This window comes from Theropithecus gelada, chromosome 3 (genome assembly GCF_003255815.1).
Source record: "Theropithecus gelada isolate Dixy chromosome 3, Tgel_1.0, whole genome shotgun sequence".
In the NCBI taxonomy this organism is placed as follows: domain Eukaryota; kingdom Metazoa; phylum Chordata; class Mammalia; order Primates; family Cercopithecidae; genus Theropithecus; species Theropithecus gelada.
This window is the reverse complement of record NC_037670.1, coordinates 119536684-119559136: the sequence shown is the minus strand read 5'-3', so window position 1 is coordinate 119559136 and position 22453 is coordinate 119536684. Positions and strand designations below refer to the sequence as shown.

Here is a 22453-nt window from a genome sequence, read left to right as displayed (position 1 = left end):
AATGACAAATTTAAATGTGCAAGTCAGAGGAAGTTGAGGGAGTCAAAAAAGTTAAATAAGACTAACCAAAAAAGGAAATCTTAAAAAAGTTAGATGGTAAGACATGGTACTTACTGTCAAGATGTAAATATACCAGTTTTCAAATTCAGGAAAATTTTCCACATGGGTGGAATGAAACACAGGAGAAGAAAGTAATTTGCCAGTGTTATAAGGGTAAGCCCATGTGTGAAAAAAAAGAATAAAACAGAAGAACAAGGGAGAGTAACAAAGCTAGGCCATTACTTTTGGGTTGGGAACCAGATGATGGATAATCCAAATGCAACATAATTGTGCATTTAAACTAGGACAAGGTTTAATTCCTTTAATACGTTTATATCTTTTTTTTTTTTCTCTTGCTACATTTTTCCTGTGCTCCATGACAGTGCTAGGACATAAATTGAAGACATGGGGCGGAGGGGCAGTAATCAAAACCAAACAAAATAACCCTCTTGTTATTTAGTAATTCCTCCTTCTGTGGTATTCTAGGAATTCAGATAACTCGTTAACAGCTATCTTTTATTTACAGTGCCTCAAGCAAGAGGAGCACTTCCTTTTTAAATGTTTATGGTAGAAGAACATCAAGTATAGTTGTCAACAGATTTCTTAACATTACTGGTTGTGCCTTGCCTCCAAAGCATGGATTTGATAGCTCCAATATTGTAATCTAAATTTCCTGGTAAGAATTTTGTTATTTCATTACGTGCTTAGGTAAAACAAAGTCTTGGTACTTTTTAATGGCTCTGACACCTTATTTCTGATAAGACAAAGATGCTTTAATTTCTTTGCTTGTCTTAATTTGGTTTTAGCTTGCAAATAATTCCATGACGTAAACATGCATGATTAATACTAAACACCATGAGAATATCAAATAGTATTTGTTACAGTAGTAGGAGTGGGAGCAGGAGGAGTAATAGCGTCAGTGACTAACATTTGTTTTCAAATTCCGGATTTTGCTCTGTCTACTTCATATGTATCATCTAATCCTGAGTAAATGCTCATTTTAAAGATGAAATAACAGAAGTTTTAAAACATTATGTGTCAGGCCTCTGAGCCCAAGCCAAGCCATTGCATCCCCTGTGACTTGCATGTATACGCCCAGATGGCCTGAAGTAACTGAGGAATCACAAAAGAAGTGCAAATTCCCTGCCTCGCCTTACCTGATGACATTTCACCACAAAAGAAGTGGAAATGGCCGGTCCTTGCCTTAAGCGATGACGCTATCTTGTGAAATTCCTTTTCCTGGCTCATCCTGGCTCAGAAAGCTCCCCCACTGAGCACCTTGTGACCCCCACTCCTGCCCGTCAGAGAACAACCCCCCTTTGACTGTAATTTTCCTTTACCTACCCAAATCCTATAAAACGGCCCCACCCTTATCTCCCTTCGCTGACTCTCTTTTCGGACTCAGCCCGCCTGCACCCAGGTGAAATAAACAGCCATGTTGCCCACACAAAGCGGTGATCTCTTCACACGGACGCGCATGACATTATGTAATTTGCCCAATGTCACCTAGCAAGTAAGTGACAAAGTCAGATTGGATATTAATACTTTTACCCATTAAGATATATAAACTATGTTTTTCTTATTAAGTTTATAATTTAGTTAAGATAATTATTTCCTTTATTGAAAAAAGAACCGTCTCTTGAAAACTGTTTTTGAATATTTTATATTTAGTAGTTTATTCATAGGTCCTGGCCCTCATTAGATCATGACTATGACACAAAAATCATCTTTTTTTTTTTCTTGCCTATGACAATTTTGTAGTACTACACAAGAGGGGAGTTTAACTGTGCTTTCTTGTCATCCAAAATATCAGCTTCTACTTCTTTTGCCACCTCCTAATGGAGCTGGAACTCAGCAGGGCTTGCTTGATAATGGAGCATTCTACAATGAATGCATCACACGCTGCCTGGCCCCAGAGTGGGCTGCCTTTACGTAGTGCTACTACTGCTGCTTCTACTTCAGAATACTGTGCTGTTGTTGACTGCTTTGTCAGGTTCATGGAGAAAGACCATACATCATGCATGGGAGTAAGATTTTCCTTGGGAAGTCATTAATTACAGCCAGGAATACTGTAAGTATCTGACTTGAGGTGAGGAGGAATATACTCTATCTAAATCCAATGGGAGGCTGAGCTTACACGCTGAGGTATGGAGAGTTCTAGATCTCTGCCAATAATGGAATGCACCAGCATAACTAGTGAGAAACAAATAGACCAGGAGTGGCAATAGGAGTGAGCAGTAATATCAAGATTCAATATTTAATGAGAGGTGGCAATACAACAAATCAATTCTGCTTGAGACTATTTTCCAAAGAGGTTACTGAGTGTTCTTTCCATGAAGTGTGTTGTGATGCTTAATTGACCCTCTACGGGTTATCTGATTCAATTAGAGTTTGGTTTTCTATTGAAAAATACCCCAAAGCTCTCACCTTCAATATAAAACACTCTCCACCTTCAGCCAGGTAGTTTCAGGTAATAGATGATAATGGGATAGACAAAAGCAAAGTCTCAAAAAATTCTGGATCAAAGGTTTATGTTCACAACAGAACCTGGTAATACGGGTTCATTTTTGAATGCAGAGTAAGAAGTTGTGGTTGAAGTTTATCAACTAGAGGGTCCATAAAAACATATACGTTATAAAAGTAGACTTTCATCCAAGAAACAGAAATATATACATCACATCATTTCCTGAACATTAGGAACCCATTTTTGAAAATTCATAGGTTCTGCATGAAAATACTAACTGGGGGCCTATATTAGTTTCATGTGGCTGCTGTAACAAATTACCACAAACCGGGTGGCTTAAAACAACAGAAATTTATTCTCCCACAGTTCTGCAGGCCAGAAATCTGAAATCAGTATCGCTGGACCCAAAACAAGGTGTTAGCGTCATTGCACTCTCTGGAGGCTCTACAGGATAATCCATTTATTGTCTTTTCCAGTTTCTGGTTGCTATCAGCATTCCTTGGCTTGTGACCATATAATCCAACCTCTGTCTCCCTGTGCAGAGTGTTCTCCTCTCTATGCATGTCTAATTTACCTCTGCCTCACTTTTATAAAGATACATGTAATTGCCTTTAGGGTCCACTCAGATAATTCAGAATAACCTCCTCATCTCCAGACCATTAACTTAATCATATCTACAAAGACCTTTTTTCCAAATAGCGAAACATTTAAAAGTTACAGAAATTTGTATTTATTATAATATCTAGAGAATATTATTCAGCCTAACACAGAATGTATTTTCTGTTAAGTTGGAAAAATGATAATGGGCTACATGTTAACCCAAGACTCTCAGGCGATACCATGTAACTGAAACATGGTAAAACACTTTCGTGTAAGAAATATAATACCATGTAAATATATAAAATACATACTTAAAATGCTACTTCCTGACAATTACCTGATGAATATGGATATTAAAATAGAGTTTTATTGTTTGTGTTTGTGTGTTTATACTCTACTAGGAGAGTATAAACCAGGAATATATTCTGTGGGGCATGCCTAAAATGAGAATGTTGTTTTCTGAGAATTGCCTATAGATGGGTCATAATGACCTATATGATAAATGGATCATGGGAGAGAAACAGTTTCTCCTCAGAGAAAAAGAATGAACAGATGACCAATGTGACAAGATTGTAGGTTTTACATCCACCAAGATGTATTTGTGAGTCTTTAAATCATTAAGAAAAAAATAAATAAAGTCCAACATTGGGAGAATCAATCCTAAAATGGATCTTCCTTTCACTCAACCCAAATAACACTTCTCAATTTTGTGTGTGTGTGTGTGTGTGTGTTGTGCTGTGCTTTGATTCGGTTTGTTTTTTACTCTAGGTCTCTAACAATTTTGACTTTCTGATTCTGGAAGATACATTATCCAAAATACATCTAAAATTTTTCAATTGACTTCGTTTCTACTACTACCACTCTGGTCTAAGCTATCACCTTTTGCCTCAATTGCTCTAATAGTCTTTTAACCAGTCTTCTTTATTCCACTCTTGCTTCTCTGCAATTCATTTCCCACACAGTGATCATTTAAACATGTAAGTCAAATTATTTCAGTTTACCAGTTGCAAGCCCTCTAATTTTGGGATCTAATCCAAATTTGTACTGTGATGCTGGTTGATGTGCCCCCAGCTTGCCTCATCTCCTACCACTCCTTCCCACTCTCACTAGCCACATTAGCCCTCCTTCTGTTCATCATTAACTGTGCTGAGCTTATCTCCACTTTCAGAGCTTGCTGTATCCTGAGCTGGAAGGTAATTAATTCCCCCAGAAAATACACCACTGTTGGGAATCATGCAAGTCTCAGGTGATCTTGAGACAGCCCTGTCATGTCGGTCCAATCTAAAGCAGACTCTGAACCCCAGTCACTTGTGAATGCCTTACTCTGCTTTATTTTTTTTTTTCAGGGAATCATCATCCTAAGAATTGATCTTATTTATTCACTTGCTTATAGTTGGTAAGCACCACAAAAGAGTTACTGCTCTGTTTATAGGGATGAGAATAGATTCACTTGCAAATTTGCTTTTAAGAGAATTCTTTATGTCCTGGTTTTAAACACCAACTCATCAGTCTGTTTATACTGCTGGACTAAGGCATTTCTTAAGGACAAAACTTAGGCACAAGGCCACACTGCAAGTAGATATGTGGTTTCTTTAGAATATCAAATCCTAAGGTGTGTCAATATTGAGAGTCTGCTGAAATTGTACCAGGGATTTAACTGGTACACCAAAAATGGGTTTTAAGATGCCCAAATATTTATCTTTTTTTGGAGTCTGTTGTGTGAGATCTAGGATGTCTCAGGAGGATGTCATGACAATCCTCTTGTGTTTGCCCAAGTATGCAGTGTAAACAACAAATGAATCATTTTCTGAGTTGCCATGACATTTAAGGAATGTTGAGAAGTGCTGCACAGACACGACTAAATCCTTGCTGTGCCCTTCATAAATACCTATGCCTTTCCTGGTACAGAAGACATGCTCCAGTGCTCTCCTGACCCTTGCCTCGGTCCATTCATGTTGCTGAAACAGAATATCATGGACCAGATAGCTTATAAACAACAGAAATACATTTCTCACTTTTCTAATTCTAAGATCAAAGAGCCAGCTGGTCTGGTGTCTGGTGAGGGTTTGTTTCCTGGTTTATTGTTGGTGCCTTCTTACTTAGTCCTCACATGAAGTTAGCTTGCAAACAAGCTGAGGGATCTTATCACATTTATGAGGGCTCTGTCTTCATGACCCAAATACTTCCCAAAGGCCCCACCTACCAATATAATCTCCTTAGTGGATAGGATTTTTACGTATCAATTTGGAGAAGACACACACTTTCAGACCACAGCACTCCTCAAAGTCCTGGACTTTGGGTAAACTAAATGGAAATTGTCATCATGTTTAACAAAAATTGCAATAATGGTACAGTGTCTGCTATAATTTATATAGTCTTTGAATATTGTTGTTGGCATTAATAGTGAATTTTTATAAATAAAAATAAATAAATTTATTGGTTTGAGGTTGATGAAACCAAACAAAAGAGTCAGTAAACTCCATTTGATAAAGGGAAACATACAGGAAATTTTAAAACAAGCAAAACAAAAATATAAGCAAAAACAAAAACAAAACACATTTTAAAACAAATTATAAGTGGCATTTGTTTTTCTGTATGTCATGCCAGAAACATATATATTAGTGACACAGATTCTTTTAGGTTGCCCAGGATGTTAAAGGTACCTTATCCTTTTTGTTCTAAGTATCAATTAAGTTGAAACACCATTTCATATCCTAGCTCCCATCAACATGCCTTGGGTTTAGTAAGGGGCTTAAACTTTGTGCCTGATCATATATGGTCCCTATTTATTGCTTCTCAGCAAACTCTTCATCTTCCTCAAGTCTTTCTACATATGGCTGTTTCTGTCTTTCCTCTCATGTCACGCAAATCAGTCCCTCTTCCGCCCATCTATTGTGTAGGAGACTTCTACTAAACATTGAGGAGAAAGGGAAACACAGTCGATGTACAAGAAATAGTGCTGCGTCAATGAGCAGCACATAATTGAAACTGGTACATTATGTAGCCTTCTTTAATATAAAGGTGAGGTCAGTTCCACACTGAAAAAATATTCTTTTCACTTATGGGGCCATCTCTAAATTCACAATATCCCAGACACCTGTATATTTCTTCATGGAAAATTACAAATTACACATTTCTTTACATTTTCGTTAGTATTATTTTTATTACTTATTTTTTCTTTTTCTTTTTTGTTTTTTGGAGATGGAGTTTCACTCTTGTTGCCCAGGCTGGAACGCAATGGCGCGATCTGGGCTCACCACAACCTCTGCCTCCTGGGTTCAAGTGATTCTCCTGCCTTAGCCTCCCGAGTAGGTGGGATTACAGGCATGCACCACCATGCCTGGCTAATTTTGTATTTTTAGCAGAGACCAGGCTTCTCCATGTTGGTCAGGCTGGTCTCAAACTCCCGACCTCAGGTGATCTGCCCACCTCGGCCTCCCAAAGTGCTGGGATTCAGGCATGAGCCACCGTGCCAGGCCTCCTCTTTACATTTGCATTTTCAGCTAGCTTCTCTAGTCTAGGCACTTACATAAAACTGCTTTTTCACAAATTGAAGACCTATCAAGGTAATACTCCAATCAATTCTTAAAAATTAAACTTTTTCTGCCCTCTAAGATTTGTAATTATTTATTATATTTGATAGCAGATCTTGTAAAAGCTGTAATGCTACATGAGTCTTCATAACATAAAAAAGGTGTTTTTTTTTTTTTTTTTTATTATCCTAAATTAGTGGGAAAAAGGATTAGGTCTGAATTTAGTAACCAGATCCTAGAAGTCCTGTTTATACATTGGCAGAAAACAAGGCCAACAAACAGAGCCCAGTGTGACTGCTCTGGAATAGTTTCTTCTTTCCCATTGAGATGAGACATAGGAAAACTCTATAGCAACTGGAATCAAGAACCAAATTGGGCGGTAAGATAAATACACTTTGGCTCAGCCAACAGTTGAATTGATAAATGTCCACTTCAAGCCAAGCTGTTTTTAAAGAGCGTATATTCCTTATAAAAATATCTGGGTGGAGGGAGGCGGAGTTTGCAGTGAGTCGAGATCTTGCCACTGCACTCCAGCCTGGGTAACAGAACAAAGCTGTCTCAAAAAAAAAAAAAAAAAAAATTGGGGTACAGAGAGGTGAATCCTAGCCTAAAGTGGGTTGGCCTGGAATACTTAAGAATACAAATATCAAATGAGTAGGGCCTTTAAAAAATATGGGAATTTATAGGGTAGTTTTCCAAGTGGAGGAAACCATATCCTTAAATGCCTTTCCTTTTCCGTTCTTGAGTTTCTCAATGGTAGAGGTACTCAATACTCCATGCCTGATATTTCACACGTTAGTCTATTACCTCAACTGGAAATGTTAGAGAGGTTAGACACAAGTTTAACATTGGGTAAACAACTTGTATATCAGTAAATAGACTAATTCTGTGGTTCTCTGACTTAAATTTCACTTAGTACATTTCAAAAATAAATATTAATTCACTATAGCTACTAAGTTTTGTAATTTGGGTAAGTGAAAAGTTAAAAAACAAAAAACAAAAAACAAAATGACCTCTATATATAATCATTTCACAAAAGAAAAGGTATTTTAACACCAGAAACAGTAAAAAAGCTTCTTAGACAAATAATGAAAAAGTCCTTAAAGAAAATAAATGTAGCTTTGTAAAAACTTTTAAATATTATGTTCTAGTTTTCATTTGGCCCAGACCCAAGGGGAATTATTCACAGACTGACTCCAAAATACAAGCAAGTGATTGGGTATATTGGAATAGCTCTTTTTGTTTTTTCTTTCTGTCACCACTTTTCTCACTATAATTACCTGGAAGAAACTTGCATCTTCAAGCACATAGGTTCACATAACTTCTGAGTCTCCTTCTGGTTTTCATTTGTTTATAACTTTAAACCACTACTGACTTTAAAGTGTTCAGCATAAAACCCAATTTGTGCTTTTATTCATTTACAACAGATGGGGTCAGAGTGAAAAGAGGGGCAGCTTATAGCTTCCCTTTTTTGTAGCCCCCTTTATTAAAATCACTTGCATCATTTTTATAAGGTTCACACTTTTCTCTAAGATGTAATGTTTATAAAGGATACTTTATTTAGAAGTGTTTAGTAAGTAGTAAATCTGGACCCTGAAAGTCTCTATAAAAAAGTTATGGCCAAACTGACCTTCATCTAAATCACAATACAGAAACCTAATAATTTTTCAAACATGCAGAAGCCTTAAGCAGAACGAAATTCCAATAACACATGCTACAACTGATGACAATGAATGCAGCCAATTGCTTACCAAGAGCTATTGCTTACCAGGGTGAGAAACAAGATGAAAAAAGACTTACTACTCTTTTTGACTGAAAAGACATTGTCAGTCAGTCTGCCAATGGACTGGTACTTAAAATTCGTTTTAGACTTACAACTACGGGGATATTAGTAACCATTACTGATAACACACACACACACACACACACACACCCTTTATATATTTCTAATTCCAATTTTAATTTGAAAGGGAAATGCAAGAAGCAGGCCATGAAAGTGAAGGGCAACGCATGATAGGCATAAAACAAATTAATGAATAATTTTAATAAAGAAAAATGTATTGAAAGAAGGAAATTGCTAGAAAGGGAAGCACACCTCCATCTTCCAGAATATGTCATTTCTTTCTTAGCATGTATGTCACTGGACCATGTAAAATTCCTGTCAACTATCCTCATACTTTGCAGTTTAGCTTACAATATACAGGATAGACTATGGTAATAAATTGTGTTGGTCTGATAAGGTAATATGTGAGCTGGATCGCTGAGTATGTCTTTATAGTAACAAGTATATAAAAAGTACTTTTAAAAATCACTTAGCAATGATGAAGTTCTTTTCACCATTTATATAAAAATGCAAAATGTATTTTCTATTTTATACAGAAAAGGACAAGCAGATATAAAATTCCATGTGCATCACCACTTATGCCCCATAGAAAATATTATTTGCATAAAAGTAAGTGTAGCATTAAGTGGCATTTGGTAGAAGATAAACTAACTTCAAGAAAATCACGGTCTTTCAACAAAGAGTGGTTTGAGATATTTTACATATTTAAAATTATAAAATAATAAATAATTAAGACTTCAGTTTTGACTCAATTTGATTGATACTATTTCTCTTAAATATTCTTTTTGTTTAATACAAAGGATTTATATTCTCAGATCTAATGAAAGATAAGGGGAATAATTTTAATGATTATGATAATGTTTTACATTTACGTAAAAGAAAAATATCACTGACTCTAGTATAGAAAAAATTGAGAAAAACTGAATTTATGTTTTATTTTTAAATAAAACAAATTTCTATTATTACTGATAGTAAATATACATTGTAGAAAATAAATGAAGCAACAAAATTAATATTTTCCCAATCTAAAGCATAACTAGTATATTGAATTTTGGATTGAAAGGACACAAAGATAGATGTGTACTCCCCCCCCCCGCTATACCTTTGTTCTGCTCTCTAATCTTTGCACATACCAGAGATTTCGTAAGTTCTGTGAGCACCTGTTTTTCTGCACGTACCAGAGATTTTGTTTTGCACATACCAGAGATTTTGTAAGTTCTGAGGCAAGGTCACAAGACGTGTTTAAGTAAGATAAACTCTTGCTGCCATAAACCTGCTCTCCCGCCTCAAAGGTTGAACCGAAATATCAGAAATGGTGGGAACCAATCATAGTTAGCCGAATCGCCTTGTTCAAACACTAGCCAATCATATGTCTGATTTGTATAATAACTCTATGCCCACTTTTCTTAGACTATATAACACTGCTCGGAGCTCAGTGGGGGAGCTCTCCTGCCCGTCTCGTTTCGCGAGCGAGGGAGAGTTCCAGGTTCGAACCTGTAATAAAGATCCTTGCTGCTTAGCTTTGACTCTGGACTCTGGTGGTCTTCTTCGGGGAATAAATGGTCTGGGCATAACAGGATCTTTTTATGTGTAAGTATTTATATTTTATTCTTTTTCTGATCTTATCTTACATTCTCTTGCGACCGTTTTTTTTTTTTTTTTTTTTTTCCCACCAGCGTCTATTTTCATTTCTCTATTTCTATAAAATTATAACTTTTAAATACATAATTTACATTTAAATTATCTTAGTGGACTCCAAAATGTTCAAATCAGTGGCTAGTTCCAGACAAAATATTGTTTCTGCTTTTTACTTTTTTATTTTTTATTTTTTTTGAGACAGAGTCTCACTCTATGGCACAGGCTGGAGTGCAGTGGCGTGATCTCGGCTCACTGCAAGCTCCTCCTCCCGGGTTCACACCTTTTTCCTGCCTCAGCCTCGCGAGTAGCTGGGACTACAGGTGCCCGCCACCACGCCCAGCTAAATATTTTGTATTTTCAGTACAGATGGGGTTTCACCATGTTAGCCAGGATGGTCTCGATCTCCTGACCTCGTGATCCGCCCACCTCAGCCTCCCAAAGTGCTGGGATTACAGGCGTGAGCCACCGCACCCGGCTGTTTCTGCTTTTAATGTTTCTTAATCTTCTTTCCTCTTTATTAGACATTCCTTAAATCTCTTAATTTAGGATTTTTTTCTACTGTCTCTTCTTAAAAATGTTTTATCACTGAGAACTTCTAACATTTATAAAATAGAATAGGATGACTTCCTGTGTACTCATCAGCTAATTTCAACATATGTTAACTCAAGTCAATCCTTTATCCCCAAAGACATACTTCCTGTACCTGCATAAAACAAAACTAAATTATTTGCAGTAAATCCTAGTCTTAATATTATCATATCATTTTCCTCTTTTTTTTTTTTCTTTTGTTTTTTTTGTTTTTTTGTTTTTGAGATGGAGTTTTGCTCTTGTTGCCCAGGCTGGAGTGCAATGGTGCAATCTTGGCTTACCACAACCTCCGCCTCCGGGGTTCAAGCAATTCTCCTTCCTCAGCCTCCTGAGTAGCTAGGATTACAGGAATGAGCTGCCACACCCAGCTAATTTTGTATTTTTAGTAGAGACTATGTTTCTCCATGTTGGTCAGGCTGGTCTCAAACTCCTGACCTCAGGTGATCCGCCCGCCTCGGCCTCCCAAAGTTCAGGGATTACAGGCGTGAGCCACCACGCCTGGCCTCATATCACTTTATCTGTAAAACTACAGTTATATATCTGTAAGACAGGTGCTCTTTCAGGGAATAGAATGATGGTCACTAGAGGCTGGGACAGGTAGTGCAGGGGTTTGAGGGATGAAGGCATATGGTTAGTGGAAACAAAATGGACTTAGATAGAAGGAATAAGAAATAGTGTTTGATATCACAGTAGGATAACTATAGTCAAAAATAATGTATGTATATTTCAAAATAACTAAAGCAGTGGAATTAGAATGTTCCTAACACAAAGAAATGGCAAATGCTTGAGGTGATCAATACCCGAATTATCTTGATTTGATCTACACCTTGTATGCTAATATCAAATTTTCACATGTATGCCATAAATATGTACAATTATTTATTCATAAAAATGAAAATTAAAAAAACTATAAACAAAAAAGCAAAAAAGTGCTCTTTTAAAAATATAACATAATAACATCAATATACATACTATGTGTATGTAAAAGTGTGAATATGGTTTTTTAAGTATCTAAAAACACATGTACATATACACACACATTTCCTGTACATGTGTTTGCATATGTAATTACATGTGTCAGAATAAAAGTATTAATATAATGAATCACATGTAGTAGACTAAAAAATCTATTGAATACAGTCTATTAATATTTTTAAAATGTTTTTTTCCCTTGTGCTGTATGTATAGGGGTATACAGTCAAATTATTGTATTTTAAAGGCATTTGGAATAATTTCACTATGTGTGGTTTTATCATCAATTCAATATATAGTTTAATTTGCTTCACTTTGTTTCAGGTTTTAGGAATTACTATTTTTTCCCCACTTAAAATATTTTTTAGAATTATGCAATACATTTTCATGGATATAGAATACAAATCTACAAAACACAGTATAGTCGGAGAAGGCCAACTCTTATTTCTTTCTCTCTAAGCCTTGTCTCTCCTTTTCCCGTGTGTGTGTGTGTGTGTGTGTGTGTGTGTGTATATATATATATATATATATTTTTTTTTTTTTTTTTGAAACGGAATCTTGCTCCGTCACCCAAACTGGTATGCAGTAGCTGATCTCGCCTCACTGCAACCTCTGCTTCCTGGGCTCAAGCGATTCTCCTGCCTCAGTCTCCCGAGTAGCTGGGATTACAGGCACACACCAACACACCCAGCTAATTTTTGCATTTTTAGTACAGACGGTGTTTCACCACGTTGACCAGACTTGTTTCGAACTCCTGACCTCAGGTGATCCACCTGTCTTGGCCTCCCAAAGTGCTGGGATTACAGGTGTGAGCCACCATGCCCGGTCGTTATCTCTATATTTTCTAAATTTAAAATTACTTTCCAGCTTTTAACATACCGATATACATATGCATATATTAACCTAGTCAATACATGTTGTCTATATCCTAATATTTTGCTATTTATACATAATATCCTGCTTATGTTGTCTCTTTCTTAAACGATCACATATTATACCCATTTTTTCTTGAACTTGCTTTTTATATCTAACAATATATATTAGAGAAAACTTCTTAGTAGTTTGTTGAGGTATTCCATTTGTCATTTTAGTATTATCTGGATTTCCATTGTGTTACTATACTGTGTTTATTCAACCAACTGCAGTATCATACTTACGTACATTTGTTTTTTCCCCAGTTTTTACAATTCAGATATTGCAGCATAAATGGCATTGTACATATTTTTCTCTTTTTCATATTTTTGTCAGTATATCTTTGGGATATGTTCTTCAAAGTGGGATTGCTGGGTCACAAGACAAAGGCATAAATGTTGCTAGACTTTATTAAATTTCCCTTCATAGTGGTTTTGAACACTTTGCATTTTCGTCATCAATGTATGAGACTGTTTTGTTCATCCTTACCCACAGAGGACATTGTCAATCTTCTGGATCTTAGCCAATTCAATATGTGAGAAATTGGATCGCAGAGTATTTTAATTTGTAGTTTTCATATTATGAACAAAGCAGAACATTTTTTCATATTTTAAAGGTATTTATATTTTCATTCTTTTTGAGCTATCTGTATATTTTGCCTATTTTCTATAGTGTTAAGGCTTTTCTTTATTTTTAGAAGATATTAATATGTTTCACATACTAACTTTTTTTGTTGTGTGCATTACATATTTCCAGTTTCTCATTTGCCTTTTACACTGAATTTTTTTGCATTTACAAATTTTTATATGAACAAATTTTTCAATATTGTCTACTGTTTTGTGTATAAATTGTCATAGTTTGAACAATTTTCTCCGTTCTAGATGTACAGTGAAATTAACCTTTGTTTTTACCTAGCACTGGTATATAGTTTTTTCATTTTAGATTTTTAATCCATTTAAAATTTATTCTGGCGTAATAGGTGAGACTGGAACAAAATTTGTTTATTTTTCTTACATGGCTATTTCATCACAAGATCTTAATTATTAAAAACTAGTATATTTTACTCACTGACTTGAAGTCTCACCTTTGTCTTATACCAAATTTATATTCACAATTTGGGCTATTTCTGGAATATCTATTATAAGGTACCAGTTTTAGTCAGATGAACTTGTTGAAATTAATGAAGCAGCTATCCAGAAGAATGTCCTGCTTCTTGGGTTTGTCTGCTTGATTCCTTTTGAGGTATTTTACTTTATTTTTCATTTTGCTAGAAGTTAAATTTAAAAGCTTTATAAAATCAAATGAAGCATTTTTGACTAGAATGAAAACTGATGAAATTATATCCTTCATAGTACATCATAGCAGAATTTATGTAATATCAGTTTGACCCACCATTAATTGCACTATAATTTGTCACTAAACAAGTTAACACTGATGATCCCTCTGTCATACATTTTTCCTTGAAATTTGTAGAAATAAAATTTAGAATACATCAAAATTTAATTAGTTAATTTTAATTAAACTTAATTTATTTATAATTTTAAAATAAAATTTATCAATGATTTAATATAGATTGCTATATTTTATAAAAATAGTACTCAAACTATAAGATAAAACATTGAAAATATGTTATGGCAGCTAGAATTATAGTTGCTTAATTTTTAAAAAAGTTATCTGTAGTTTTCTGTTTTCCTCTACTTTTATTTTTATAATTATAGTAATACTTAATATCATTATTAAGGTAAGGGTCTAAACTTGCCTTAATAATGATACAAGTATTAATACTTATTATATCAAATCATATCAAACCATCATATAATCAGTAGACATTTTAATGACAAATGAATGATTTAAACAATTTTTTTTACTTGACAAATGAATGATTTAAACAATTTTTCTTTTTACTTGTTCCCTTATTCTAGGCAGACAAGGCAAATTGCAAAAAAATAAAATCACATTCAACAAAAATATGTGAAAAAGTTTTTAAATTGATAATTGTAAACTATGAGTTTCAAAAATATTTTTGTATTCAGTTTTAATAGAATAATTGAATATATATAGTACTTGTTTTGATAAATAATTTTTAAACTTTTTTTTCACTTTTTAATGAGAGCATGGATATTTCCCCTCTAATTATTTTATGCATGCATGGGTAAATATGACTTGTTTCTAAAATCATCCAAGATGCAGCCTTAATTGTTTTCCCTTTTTTATTTTCAGAAATGTCAGTAGTTACTAATATTTTTCATATTTCAAATAAATAAATAGATGGGAATACAAGGAATTCTAACATAGTTGTATCACTTAATTACCTAAATCTCTTTTGTATTGTATGTGGAAACTGTATTGTGATCATTTACCAAACATTACTTTTAATGATTTATTAACTGACAACCGTATTTGACCATCTTTCAATTTTGTTGAAAGCAAATATTGGAAAGCACTTGAATTGTAAAAGCATTTGTTATCCAATCAGCAAAGTCATGCACACTTTCAATTTTGGGGAAGTCTAAAAATTGACATGATCAAGATCTGTCAAATGTCTTAGTTTTCGTACACATGTTAGAAGTTAAAGGATGCTTCTTAGGCAACAGTAAATTTAATTGTTTTTTGTTTAGTAGTACAAAGTAAGTGAGAATGAATGATGGCAGGGAGTTGGTCAGAAAGTGTGGGAACTGACAGAACATCCTTATAGCAAGTGTCTTCTCAGGCAAATAGATTTTAGCAAATAGTATCTATGAAAGTGAGAATATGATCTGGAAAGTGACTGCCTAAAAAGTGTCCATGTCAGCTTCTCCCTTGGTAAGTATGTATTCCAGGGTACACATGTCTCTCAGTTTGAAGAACACTGTCCATAGGTTCCCACAAAGTCATGTAGAGTGCCTTTCAAAAGGAAAGAAATGTTGATAGAGGAGATGCTGATAAGTTTCAATAAAATAATTCAGGAACAAGCACTTCAAATTTGTTTAGATTATCGTGGGTTTTAAAAAATATATATTCTGGGAGGCTGTGTTGTCTCTTTCCTTAGAAGACTCTAAAAATAGTCAACTGGAATCTGTTTCTCCTTTGCATTAATCAGCTTGTGTTAATCAGCTCAATTAGAACCTCTGCCTATTCGCAAGGACAGAGGGCTTTCTGTATCCTGAGTTCTTGCCTTAGTGTACTGGAAAAATCGGATCACACATGAGCTTGGAGAATGAGTGCAAAGTTCTGTTGAGTGGAAGTAGCTCTCAGTAGCTCTCACTGACTTGAATGGGGAGGACAGCAGGGAATGGAGTGGGAAGTTGGAATTGAGCTGCCAGATTCTCCTTCTGCCTTGACGTCCGCATCATTCCTCTATGGATGGCCTTCCAGGATCTGACAGTGGGTTCTGACAGGGTGTTCCTCTGGACATCTAGCCGCTTGTGTCTGTGCCCACTAGGATCTCGAGGTTTTTATAGGTTATGGGGGCGTGGTAGGCCAGGGTGGTCTTAGAAAAGCAACATTTGGGCATGAAAACAAAAGTGCTTGTCCTCACGTAGGTCAGTGGGCACAGACTCAAGGGTGGAGCTTTGGCCAGGGAACCACCCTTCTCGACGCAGCACTTCTCTGTCCATCTGCAGTATCATGTGATATATACTTATACACAGTTAGACATTATATTTAATATACTATTTAACATATAGTGCCTAAGGAAAGCACATAAACAATTCCACCTATTATTTGGTATGGTTTTTGGCAAGAGGAATTGTAGCCTTCTCTGTAAACAATTACTATTATTACCTACTTATATTACTTAAAAGGTAATCAGGAAAGCATTGGTAGTGAAATGACATACATATGTTAAAGTACTTAAAATGTTGTATAGGATGAGATATGGTAAATCGGACAGAGATGACAAAATGAATGGAAAATGGCATGGAGGCTAAGCATGATAATAATGTGTCTTACTCAATTATAGGATTTAACGATATTTTGATTTAAGGTTAGATACAATCCAAATCTCTCAAAATTTAGATTATTAGCAAATGTAAACTATTTTTTATTTTTCCCCCAAAAACTGAATTAAGTTACTTATAGTGTATTAAATGGGGCCATTTGTACATTCAATAGCTCTATTTAATCAGAAACATTCAAACTGTTTCCTTGAAAAAATATATGGGTGTAAATAATAGTGGAAAATGAGCTTGGCAAGGTATCTTTGGAGCATGCCAAACCCCAGACATCTTAGAAATACTTGAAGATGTTATAATGAGCAAAACATACTACCAGTTCACTGAACCTTGGCGAAATGTGTCAGGAAAGCAGACAAAATACCAAATATGTTGTCATACTTTCACTTAACCAAAGCCATCCTTTTGCATTTGAATTTTACTAAAGACTTATCCCATTTTTAGTTCAGCTCTGAGATGAATTAGTGTGATTAAACCAATGGCAGATTCCAATAAAACTTTTCATCAGTTGCTTATATTAATCTCTGAAATGGAATTGGGCCTGTATGCTTTGAAGACTTTCACAAAAGGACACAACATTTAATGAGTTGCCCAAACTTTATATTGAGGAATGAATTTCCTACCAGTGGTACATGGAAATTTTTGCATTAGAAAAATGTTAGTAAAAACACACACCATAGGCTTCTGTTGCAGGAACTTTCAGAACCTTATTGTGTCTCATAATAGACAGAGAGCAGTACAAATTCTTACTTTTACATTGTACACTGTCTATTCTTCATGTCAAATGTCTACAAAATGAGTTCCTCTTCTACTGATCCAAGACTATTTTCTTCTTCCTTTTATTACCTGAAGTCTACTCCTATGTTATCATTCTTTTAGATGAATTGAAATTGAACGCATATTTTATGCACTACATGAAGTGCAGCATAGCTTATTTATATATGAATTATTTTGCTTCTAATAAGAGAACAATCCACAATCCATCCTATATTATATATTATATAAAGTGGGTTAACAAAGAGGACATTCTAGAATGTATAAAAACTACTGGGTGAATGTTCTGTTTTTAGTTTGCTGCTTCCATTTGGATGCCTCTAAACTGAACTAAGAGAAACTCTTTGATTTCATTCTGAGGAATTACTAAAAGATTTCTGACATTCAGGTGAGAGGGCAGAAGGAACCAAGAGGCATGTAAAGCCAGCGGCATGCAGCTCATTCTGATTTAGAAATATCCAAAGGCCCAGCCACAAGTGGAAAAACCACTGGAATGCCGAGAGTGCAAATGTTTTAAGAAGACAAGAATTCTAATTAGCCTGGATGGGAAACTCAGCATGATGTTCGATAGCTGGTTTGATGTTTAGAGTCATTACACTGAACTGTGTCAGTAGGATTATACAATAGTATTGTGATAATACAAATGTTAAATAAACCACCTACCTCAGAAATTTCTAAACAGAACTTTACAGTTTTTGGAGCAAATAAAAAAAAAAAAAAAACGTAGTATTTTTCTTTGTTAGATTTCCTAATGAATTTAGCAGTCTTTGCACTTAGCAGGAAATCTGGACTGATCATTTGAGGCCTGTTTTCTTTATACATTTTGGAGTATGGGTTTGCTTTTGGACACCTAATAAATCATGATCTAACATCTAAGAGAGACTTATTGCTATACTGTGAAATCAAGGGAAGAAAAAAAAAAAAGAAAACAGTGTAAATACTTGTACTATCTTGCTATATTCTTTGACCTACAGGACAGTAATGAACCAAAAAGCAAAATTCTCTAGCAATGATATGTTAGTGCCCCAGTCTTACTATGTGGAGTTAGTAATGGTTTTGTGTTTGAAAATGTTAAGCCTTACCTTGTTTGTAGTTCACCAAGGAATACGACCATATGTGATGCTTTTTCTATTTCAGGCAATGCCCACACTGCTGGATAGATTGCTGTTGACAGCTTTTGACCAGAGGGAGCCATTAGATTTTGCTGGCTAGCAAACAATTACAGCTTTGATATGAGCTACAAGGTAAAGATTAAAAGGAATACCAATGCCCCAAAATATGCTAGTCCTGTGTGGTCTCTAGTCCCTTCTTGTGCAAATGAAAAATTGTTTAGATGTAAAAACTAACAAAAGAAAACCAAAAATAGCCAAACTTTTTAGGATTCTAACAAAGGTCATCTGAATGGTGAAAGATCCCTTTAAGAATAGTAAAGACTTCATACCATTATAAAGAATTCAAAAGTTTCATTTAAAGATAACAAATATCTTTCAAATGATGCTATTAGTAAGGGAGGTTTAAAAATAATTTTCATATTTGGAAATGTGCTGTTTTTATTTCTAGCAGTGTAGTCTTACGGGAGCAGTTATATCTTATATATTATGGTGCAATAGTGCATTTAAACTGGCTAGGCGTATGGGTCAATACATGCTGTCAAACAATAAGATAAAAAGATTGTTCATATTGTTTGGGCATTGCTGAGAATAAGCTAAATCCATAGTTTGTTAGTTTGAAAACATTGCTTGGAATAGAAAAAGAGACAGGAACTATAGTAAATTTAGTATTTCATAGATCCTGATATTATAAGAAAAATCAACTTAAACATTTTTATAGGCAAGCATATCTTCCTTTGGCAGAAAAGAACCTTACATAGATTCTGAAGGGAATCTTACAGAGAAAAGATAAAAATACTAACTTTTTTTGTGTGTGGAGTGTTCTGTGCTCTGAGATTTTCAAAAATTGGAAGGAAATAGTAACCTATGAGTTCAATTTTAAGGAAGTAAAAGCTTTTGATGTCCTAAGACAAATGCAACCTTACAATCTTTTACTGTGGTAAAGTGAAATATATTACTCCTTATGAAAAGTCTATGGATTTGATAATTTGTCAAACTACTAATATATAACTTAATTTTTGTTTTGTTTTTAACTGCATGAATATTAGAATCATTTTTCCTCTGGGTATTTTCATCAGTATCTATAAGTATAAAGTAGAAACTGATGTATTAAAAATAACATATTTAGGTTGACTATAGTATGAAAACTGACATGGTTTGGATATGTGTACCCTCAAAATCTCATGTCGAAATGTGACCTCCAGTGTCGGAGGTGGACCTGGTGGAAGGTGTTTGGATCATGAAAGTGGACTTCTCATAAATGACTTTGCCATCCTTGTGGTAACAAGTGAGTTATCACTCTATCAGTTCATGCAAGAGCTAGTTGTTTAAGAGTCTGGCACCTGTTTCCCTGTTCTCTTGCTCTCTTTCTCTCTCTCTCACCATGTGGCAGGTCTACTTCCCCTTCACCTTCTACCATGAGGAGAAGTTTCCTGAGGGCTCACCAGAAGCTGAGCAAATGCTGGTGTCATGTTAGTACAGCCTGTGGAATAATGAGCCAAATCTCTGACATTTATAATTTACCCAGGCTCAGGTATTCATTATAACAATGTAACACATATTAACACAATAGTTAAAAAAGCATAGTTTTATCATGTTATGTTGTTTTCAAATATAGGCATCTTGTATAAATACAAACCTGCCTTACTTAACAAATCCATATACTAAATATGTTCCCTTGTATTGTCTCTTACAAGATTTCTGAAACAACTTTAGTCTATTTTAATGTGTTTGCTACCCTCTTCAGTTAAGACCAATAATCTGGCTTTTGGAAATGAAAATATGATTATCGTACAACTGTCATGATGACAACAAAAAATATAGTCTTTTTTGGATTCCCTGGATCCAAAATTACTATTAAACAACCTGCATAGGTGAGAGAGATGACTTACTTTACAATAATATGGAACCAAATAAGAATCACTTCCTATTCCATGTCTGAAAGATAGCCTTAATGGACACTCTTCCTCCAAATTTTGGGTTTATGAAAGGTCTGGCTGTCTGGCATGTAGAACTACATGTAGACAACTGCATTCTCATTTGGCTTATTTTCCAAAGTACACCATTTTTTTCCACTTTGCTTCTATTTCTATATCTGTTAATGAAGAATAACAATACTTAGCACAAGAGTTGTTATGAGGCTCTTAAATTGCTTTGCGCACTGTCTGACATATGGTAAGTGCTCAAAAACTTAGCTAATTTTATAACTGTAATTGTTTTTACCTACTTTTAGGGTACATAGTCTTTATCATATCATTAAAAGAGCAAATGAGTGATTTAAAAATCAATGAATCTTCTGTGGACAGCTTATGAAAAATATGTTGATTTAAAAATGTCTTAAATGATACTTATCTTCTTGGACGTCACCTAATTGCAAGTCTTTCTCTTTTCTCTAAAAAATAAACACACACACAAAAACAAAAAACAAAGTAAAACAAAAACAAAAAAAACAAAAAAATTTCAAATCTCGGCTGGGTGCGGTGGCTCACTCCTGTAATCCCAGCACTTTGGGAGGCCAAGGCTGGTGGATCACCTGTGGTCAGGAGTTCGAGACCAGCTTTGCCAACATGGTGAAACCGCATCTCTACTAAAAACACAAAAATTAGTCAGGCATGGTGGTGCATGCCTGTAGTCTTAGCTATTCAGGAGGCTGAGGCAGGAGAATTGCTTGAACCCAGGAGGCAGAGGTTGCAGTGAGCTGAGATCAAGCCACTGCATATTGCAGCAGGGCTGCAGAGCAAGACTTTGTCTCAAAAAAAATAAAAAAAATCATTAATATTCTTCAAAAGAATCAATAGAAGCTTACAGTAGCTAATAGCCTATTCAATCTCTAATAGAATATGCACATTTTTAAAATTCTGATAAATGAATTAATATATATTTGAAAGAATCAAAATTAATTAAAACTACATAAAAAAACACTCAAATTTTATAAATGAATGATTTTGAAAGAAGTAAACATTTTTATATTAAAAAATACTGAAAGAGAAAGTAAGCTATATATTACATTGTACTGCTGGATATATTTTGATCATTTATTGGTTTTGTATCTGTTTGGGGTATTCACACATATCTCTCTATGTTGGTGACTTGACTTTCTTTATTCTTCTACCCTTTACTTGAATCTTTTCCTTTTCAGTTTTCTTTGTCTCTCTACATTTGCCTAAGTGAGAAGGCTTATTGTCACCCTTCAAAACCCTCCGCTCCACCTTCTGTATGCAGTCTGACACAAAGATATGGGAGTGCTGGGAGGGAAAGAGCACAGTCCCTTTAAATGATATGGAAGGTGGGAAGAGAAGTGCTGGATAGAGAAAGGCAGGTCCTTGGCTAGGGTTCTACCCCCACGGACTTCAGTGAGGACAGGTATTTCCTGCCCAAATGTTGCATTTGCCAAGACCCTGCCACTCCCTCATCCTGGGTATATAAAAACCCGAGACCCTAGCATGCACAGAGGTGGCCAGATGTCGAGAGAAGCACATCAGTGGAAGAAGACACAAGTGGCTGGTTGTGGAGAGGGGCACACCAGGAGAGGAGCACACCAGGGGAGGAGCACACCAACAGATGCCAGAACTCAGGCAGGCCATTTACCAGTGGAATGACACAGAGTTTGGCTGGGGTGGTCGGAGAAGAGTCAAGCCAAGCCTGACTCCAGGGGAATAGCATCTCCCTTCTGGCTCCTGGATCTCCTGAGAGCTACTTCTACAACAAAAGGTTGCACTCATTCTCTAAGCCAACATGTGATCCGATTCTGCCAGTACACTAAGAGAAGAAAGCCCTGTATATAGGAATCCCTCTGTCCTTGTGATAAGGGAGTCTAATTGAGCTGGTTAACACAAGCTGCCTATAGATGGCAACTAAGAGAGCACCCTGTTACACACCCACTGGGGCTTCAGGAGTTGTAAACATTCACTCCTAGACACTGCCGTGACTTCAGAGTCCCACAGTCTGCCGTCTGTATACTCCCCTAAAGGTTTAAGCAGCAGGACACTGAAGAAGCGAGCCACACACCCCCATCATATGCCCTGCAAGGGAGACAAGGGAACCTTTCC

General features: G+C 35.4%; 1 long non-coding RNA gene across 1 annotated transcript in view; it reads left to right on the top strand.

The window, feature by feature from the left end:
* The first annotated feature begins 584 nt into the window (after positions 1-584).
* The window catches only part of LOC112621482, a 59044-nt gene continuing 37175 nt past the window's right edge, over positions 585-22453 (top strand). The window contains exons 1-2 of the long non-coding RNA XR_003118734.1: positions 585-715; positions 18433-18539. This is a non-coding gene — a long non-coding RNA (uncharacterized LOC112621482). The remainder of the gene's footprint in view (positions 716-18432; positions 18540-22453) is intronic.